The sequence below is a fragment of the Mizuhopecten yessoensis genome, unplaced genomic scaffold, assembly GCF_002113885.1.
Source record: "Mizuhopecten yessoensis strain PY_sf001 unplaced genomic scaffold, ASM211388v2 scaffold10525, whole genome shotgun sequence".
Taxonomy (NCBI): Eukaryota; Metazoa; Mollusca; class Bivalvia; order Pectinida; family Pectinidae; genus Mizuhopecten; species Mizuhopecten yessoensis.
This window is the reverse complement of record NW_018408590.1, coordinates 155,936-163,669: the sequence shown is the minus strand read 5'-3', so window position 1 is coordinate 163,669 and position 7,734 is coordinate 155,936. Positions and strand designations below refer to the sequence as shown.

Here is a 7,734-nt window from a genome sequence, read left to right as displayed (position 1 = left end):
GGGGGGGTATATTTCAGAGAAGCGGGCAGCACATGTATTGGATTGAGAATATCAAATAAGGATTTAAACCATTCCTTGGATATATTTCTCGAGTTTATCCGTAAAACTTGGTCATTTCTCGTGAGTATAGAATTTGATTCGGTCGCAATTTAACGGTGTAATTGCGACTTTAAAGCGGTGTCAGTGGATAACCATATATCCAATATGGACAAAGATTGATTGACACGAGCTGAAAGAGAAAAGGGGGTAACGGATTTCATTCTGCCGTTATATCCCTTTGTATTTATTAGTATAGGAGAGCCCTATTTTTTAATGTTACAAGTAAAGCGATCCATGCCCCTGTGATAAAGTATTGACTTTTGTCGAGGTTAATAAGTACGTTGTTATATGAACCTGATTGAGTGATATCGACCTAGGACAGAGATCGATATCACTCTATCACGTCCGTGAAACAACGTATTAACCAATACAAATATAAACCAATTGTTATGTAACATATCATGTCACTAGATAACACGCGATGTATATAATACAGGTTATATAACAGGGATTATGACTCCCTCCTCTAACTCCCTCCTCCTCAAAAAGAGTCTCCCAAACGAGTTTGACCTGCAGAAAAGGTTGCTGACTCGAATTGATGAAGGATTTTCTGACTTAATGAAGGGATTTCTGACTCAATGAAGGGATAACCGACTTGATGAAGGGATTTCTGACTTAATGAAGGGATTTTGACTTAATGAAGGGATTTCTGACTTAATGAAGGGATTTCTGACTTAATGAAGGGATTACTGATTTGATGAAGGGATAACCAACTTGATGAAGGGGTTCCTGACTTAATGAAAGGATTAAGCTTGTTGAAGTGGTTACTGCCTTAAGAGCTGACGAGGTTAATTTGCCGATGGGGTTACTTGCCATTCATAATTTCACAACTGACCGAATATCTCTTCGATTTTTCACCAGTCCACATGTAGAAAATACAAAGTAAATGCACATGAAGTAATTCCCCTCATCAAGTCAGAAATCCCTTCATCAAGTCAGAAATCCCTTCATTAAGTCAGAAATTCCTTCATCAAGTCAGAAATCCCTTCATCAAGTCAGAAATCACTTCATCAAGTCAGAAATCCCTTCATCAAGTAAGAAATCACTTCATTAAGTCAGAAATCACTTCATCAAGTCAGAAATCCCTTCATTAAGTCAGAAATCCCTTCATTAAGTCGGAAATCCCTTCATTAAGTCATAAATCCCTTCATCAAGTAAGAAATCACTTCATTAAGTCAGATATCCCTTCATTAAGTCAGGAACCTCCTTCATCAAGTCGGTTCTCCCTTCATCAAGTCAGACATCCCTTCATTAAGTCGGAAATCCCTTCATCAAGTCGGATATCCCTTCATCAAGTCAGACATCCCTTCATTAAGTCATAAATCCCTTCATCAAGTCGGAAATCCCTTCATTAAGCAAGAAACCCCTTCATCAAGTCGGAAATCCCTTCATTAAGCAAGGACCCCCTTCATAAAGTCGGTTATCCCTTCATCCAGTCAGAAATCCCTTCAGTAAGTCAGAAATCACTTCATTAAGCAAGGAACCACTTCATCAAGTCGGTTATCTCTTCATCAAGTCAGAAATCCTTTCATTAAGTCAGAAATCCCTTGACCAAGTCGGTTATCCCATCATCAAGTCAGAAATCCTTTCATTAAGTCAGAAATCCCTTGACCAAGTCGGTTATCCCTTCACCAAGTCAGAAATCCCTTCACCAAGTCGGTTATCCCATCATCAAGTCAGAAATCCTTTCATTAAGTCAGAAATCACTTAATCAAGTCAGAAATCCCTCCATTAAGTCAGAAATCCCTTGACCAAGTCGGTTATCCCATCATCAAGTCAGAAATCCATTCATTAAGTCAGAAATCACTTCATTAAGCAAGGAACCCCTTCATCAAGGCGGTTATCCCTTCATCAAGTCAGAAATCCCTTCATTAAGTCAGAAATCACTTCATTAAGTCAGATATCCCTTCATTAAGTCAGGAACCCCCTTCATCAAGTCGGTTATCTCTTCATCAAGTCAGAAATCCCTTCATTAAGTCAGAAAATCCTTCATCAATTCGAGTCAGCAACCTTTTCTGCAGGTCAAACTTGTTTTCATCAAATAAGTTTCCCCTTAAATATCCCTTTTAAGTCAGTAACCCCTTCAGCAAGTCTGTTACCCCTTCGGCACACATTTAGCCCAATGATCAACCTAGTTAACTCTTCATTTAGTTAGTAACCCCTTCGAGTAAGTTTGTTTCCTCTTCAACAAATTGGTAATCTATCAAGTCTGTACCCATTCGACAAACAAGTAATTTGTCAAGTCGGTAACCCCTTCAGCAAGTCGGTAACCCCTTCAGGTAGTCTGTTACTCATTCAACACACATTTAACCCCATGCGCAACCTAGTAAACCATTCATTAAGTCAGTAGCCCCTTCAATTAAGTTTATAACCGCTTCATTAAGTCGGTAACCCTTTCAAGTAAGTTTATAACGCTTCATAATGTTAGATACTCCTTCATGTAAGTCTATAACCGCTTAATTTAGTTAGTAGCCCCTTCAAATAAGTCTATATCCGTTTCGTTAAATCAGTAACCCCTCCAAGTAAGTTTATAACCGCTTCATTCAGTCAGTAACCACTTCAAGTAAGTCTATAATAGCTTCATTAAGTCAGTAGCCCCTTCAAGTAAGTCTATAAACGCTTCATTAAGTTAGTAGCCCCTTCAAGCAAGACTATAACCGCTTTAATAAGTCAGAAACCCTTCAAGTAAGTTTATAACCGCTTCATTAAGTTAGTAACCCCGTCAAGTAAGTCTATCACCGCTTCATTAAGTTAGTAACCCCGTCAAGTAAGTCTATAATAGCTTCAATAAGTCAGTAGCCCCTTCAAGTAAGTCTATAACCGCTTCATTAAGTTAGTAGCCCCTTCAAATAAGTTTATTACCGCTACATTAAGTCAGTAACCACTTCAAGTAAGTCTATAACCGCTTCATTAAGTCGGTCGCCGCGTCAAGTAAGTCTATAACCGCTTCATTAAGTTAGTAGCCCCTTCAAGTAAGTTTATAACTTGTTCATTAAATCAGTTAGCCCTTAAAGTAAGTCTATCAACGCTTCAATAAGTCAATAGCCCCTTCAAGTAGGTCTATAACCACTTCATTAAGTCAGTTAGCGCTTTAAGTAAGTTTATAACCGCTTCATTAAGTCAGTAACCTCTTCAAGTAGGTCTATAACAGCTTCATTAAGTCAGTTAGCCCTTTAAGTAAGTTTATAACCGCTTCAATAAGTCGGGTACCCCTTCAAGTAAGTTTATAACCGCTTCAATAAGTCAGGTTCCCCTTTAAGTAAGTTTATAACCGCTTCAATAAGTCAGGTTCCCGTTTAAGTAAGTCTATAACCGCTTCAATAAGTCGGGTACCCCTTCAAGTAAGTTTATAACCGCTTCAATAAGTCAGGTTCCCCTTTAAGTAAGTCTATAACCGCTTCAGTAAGTCAGGTTCCCCTTTAAGTAAGTCTATAACCGCTTCAATAAGTCAGGTTCCCCTTCAAGTAAGTTTATAACCGCTTAAATAAGTCAGGTTCCCCTTTAAGTAAGTCTATAACCGCTTTATCAAGGAAATCAAGTCGGTTCAGTCTTCAATGATAAAGTAGCCCTTTCAGCAGACAAGTAACCTTTTCAACAAATAAGAAACACCTTCAACAAGTCTGTAACCTTTTCAGCAAACAAATTAAATGTTAACTCTTCAATAATTCACTGTATCCTCGTCAAGTCAATAGACCCTTAGTGAGATATTGTCAAACAAATTACATGTAACCTCTTCAGCATCTCACTGTTTTCCTCGTCAAGTCAATAGCCCCTTAGTGAGATATTGTCAAACAAATTACATGTAACCTCTTCAACATCTCACTGTTTTCCTCGTCAAGTCAATAGCCCCTTAGTGAGATGGTGTCAAACAAATTACATGTAACCTCTTCAACATTTCACTGTATCCTCGTCAAGTCAATAGCCCCTTAGTGAGATAGTGTCAAACAAATTACATGTAACCTCTTCAACATCTCACTGTATCCTCGTCAAGTCAATAGACCCTCAGTGAGATATTGTCAAACAAAATACATGTAATCTCTTCAACATCTCACTGTATCCTCGTCAAGTCAATAGACCCTTAGTGAGATATTGTCAAACAAATTACATGTAACCTCTTCAACATCTCACTGTATCCTCGTCAAGTCAATAGACCCTCAGTGAGATATTGTCAAACAAAATACATGTAATCTCTTCAACATCTCACTGTATCCTCGTCAAGTCAATAGACCCTTAGTGAGATAGTGTCAAACAAATTACATGTAACCTCTTCAACATTTCACTGTATCCTCGTCAAGTCAATAGACCCTTAGTGAGATAGTATCAAACAAAATACATGTAACCTCTTCAACATCTCACTGTTTTCCTCGTCAAGTCAATAGCCCCTTAGTGAGATAGTGTCAAACAAAATACATGTAACCTCTTCAACATCTCACTGTATCCTCGTCAAGTCAATAGACCCTTAGCGAGATATTGTCAAACAAATTACATGTAACCTCTTCAACATCTCGTGTTTTCTTCGTCAAGTCAATAGCCCCTTAGTGAGATAACCACTAGAATGCTGTATGGAACAAATTCTGTGCGTATAGCATGGAGCCAGTTCCCGTTTGTTAGCAGATTAAGAATCTAAGGAGTCTCTTCAAAGATTCAATATTATGATATGAATACTGTTGAGAGTGCTACTATCGTAATGATCGTGTCTACAATCACTGTCCTATTACTGTCATTATAACTAGGAGCCGACAAGACCAGGTCAATTTGTCATAGCAGTTGTTTGATGTAGAAACAATGGGTATTCTACAACATTGCAGAAACATACTTTCAAAAATATTAACTTTAATCTTTGAAAATACTTGAAAATGTATGAAATATTCAATGGATTGAGGGATTTTTTTGTTGTTATCCCTTGTTGACAAGTCAAACAGGGACTGAGCCATTAAGGTTTGATGGTTGTGTAAATGGATAAAACAACACGTTGATCCAAAGTATGGAATAAATTGAAGTCCCCGGATGTACAGGAGGTGCCGTATCGGTCGCCTTTTACAGGTATGTAATGGAACAAATGAGGACAATACGAAACAAAACATATATTTGGTAGAATTGAACTATTTTTGCCTGGTATTTATCTAGTTGAGAGACACATTGCTGTTTGAATACACACACACGTCTTTGTCTACCGATGCCGGGTGATCAGGCACACGTCTTTCTCTATCGATGCCGGGTGATCACGCACACGTCTTTCTCTCCCGATGCCGGGTGATCACGCACACGTCTTTCTCTAACGATGTCGGTTGATATCGTTCAACTCTTGTCGATCTCTAGTTGTGAAACAATGTCACAGGTTTATAGAGAAAACAGATATTGACTGCTCCTTAATATTAAACAGGACCTTAAACAGATATTGACTGCATGGAATTTTACAGTGAAAAAATGTAGAATTTGCACACTGTTTTACTGAAAAATCAAAGCTCTTTTTTTTACAGAATTCAAAACCGGTATTTTTCTCTTCATTTATAAAGATAGGTATTGGGCCAATATCAGACTGAAGTTAAGATTTTAGGGTGTAACATGAAATTCTAAAATCGTCCAAACCGAGGGTTGCGTACAGATAAACGATGTGGTTCCACACGATGACATGTACATATTTTCTTTTGCTCCCTTAAGAGGGAAAGACTATAATGCATGTAATCGACTTAGGATAATACCGGTATGGACATCGAAAAAGAAATTGTGATTCAATGCGCAAATGGATATTTTATCGTTATATAAATTTATCAATATTTCCAGTATTGAAACGTGTCATTGCAAAAGATATTCATAGTAGAACCAAACGTCACCTAAATGTTTATTTTTTACAATGGCCTCACGTTACATTTATGAGTGCGAGACGAGACCAGAGTGTATGTAGTACACCTAAAATCATCTTAAAGACCACTGCGGACGTGTACATATATAACATGTTATCGTTAATCGTTGTGTATAATACCGAGGTTACATGACAAACATTGTCATTAATTCACATAAACAGTAGATAAGAAAGCTTACCCCACATCGAAATGCTACCATCAAGCAGTCTATAATGTCATACCAAACTGTCACCAGATGGCGCTGCAACATAACCGGCCCTTTTCGAATCAGCATCTGTCGCAAAAGCAATAAAACGCACAATAAGTGACGACATCAGCGACTTCCTTGTACACTTCAATAGGTACACTGTGTTTTGACCAGTAACCTGCAGGTGTGTGCTGGGCGTTGGGTGAGGTCGTGATCCGGGTAGACTGTGATGACTGTCGCCTGTCGTCCGTTAGAACTATCTCTGACACTGATTCATGGCGCTCCTTCACCTGTCTGACCAACAGATCGATAAGTCAGCATGTTGCTGTACAAGCATCCAAGAGACAGTAGGAGGCAATAACGCGTTCCACCTGCCATCTACCACGACAAGATTATAAATATTAACGCCACTTGTATTATCCGTTTTATTTTTCGCGGGTTATTATGCGGACGCTGGGTGTGGGGCTGTGGTGTCGAGGTTAGGGTGAGGTTGTTGTTGCATGGGTGGGATTAGGGATGGGAGAAGTGTGGACAAATCATGTTGTGTAAACAATTTAGTAGAGATCTCTAATATCATACAACGACAGGTTATTTAAAGCGCTATACGATTGCTCATGATAATATTATTAAGTATACATTTAAATAAAGCACTTATTTTAAAAATATCAAAAAACATTATGCATCACTTTTAAATAAAATTATTACTAATTATTTTAGTCTAACGTCGTGAACGTTGTTAACAATAAACATTTCACTATGAAAGCTCTTATCAGACATCCGCCATCAAAGGGATAACTAACACTATCAGACATCCGCCATCAGAGGGATACAACTAACACTATCAGACATCCGCCATCAGAGGGATACAGCTAACACTACCAGACATCCGCCATCAGAGGGATACAAATAACACTATCAGATATCCGCCATCAGAGGGATACAGCTAACACTATCAGGCATCTGCCATCAGAGGGTTACAACTAACACTGTCAGACATCAGCCATCAGAGGGATACAACTAGCACTTTCAGACATCTGCCATCAGAGGGATACAACTAACATTATCAGATATCCGCCATCAGAGGGATACAGCTAACACTACCAGACATCCGCCATCAGAGGGATACAACTAACATTATCAGACAACTGCCATCAGAGGGATACAACTAACACTATGAGACATCCGCCATCAGAGGGAAACAACTACCATTATCAGACATTTGCCATCAGACGGATACAACTAACACTATCAGACATCCGCCATCAGAGGGATAACAACTAACACTATCAGATATCCGCCATCAGAGAGATACAACCAACACTACCAGACATCTGCCATCAGAGGGATACAACCAACACTATCAGACATCTGCCATCAGAGGGATACAACTAACACTACCAGACATCAGCAATCAGAGGGTTACAACTAACACTGTCAGACATCAGCCATCAGAGGGATACAACTAGCACTTTCAGACATCTGCCATCAGAGGGATAACAACTAACACTATCAGATATCCGCCATCAGAGAGATACAACCAACACTATCAGACATCTGCCAGCAGAGGGATACAACTAACACTAC

General features: G+C 38.8%; 1 protein-coding gene across 1 annotated transcript in view; it reads right to left on the bottom strand.

Moving 5' to 3' along the window:
- The window catches only part of LOC110460948 (MAP kinase phosphatase with leucine-rich repeats protein 2-like), a 52,969-nt gene extending 46,544 nt beyond the window's left edge, over positions 1–6,425 (bottom strand). Inside the window, exon 1 of the mRNA XM_021514177.1 lies at positions 6,142–6,425. The gene's annotated coding sequence lies outside the window, so the exon portion shown is untranslated. The remainder of the gene's footprint in view (positions 1–6,141) is intronic.
- Positions 6,426–7,734: the final 1,309 nt, after the last annotated feature.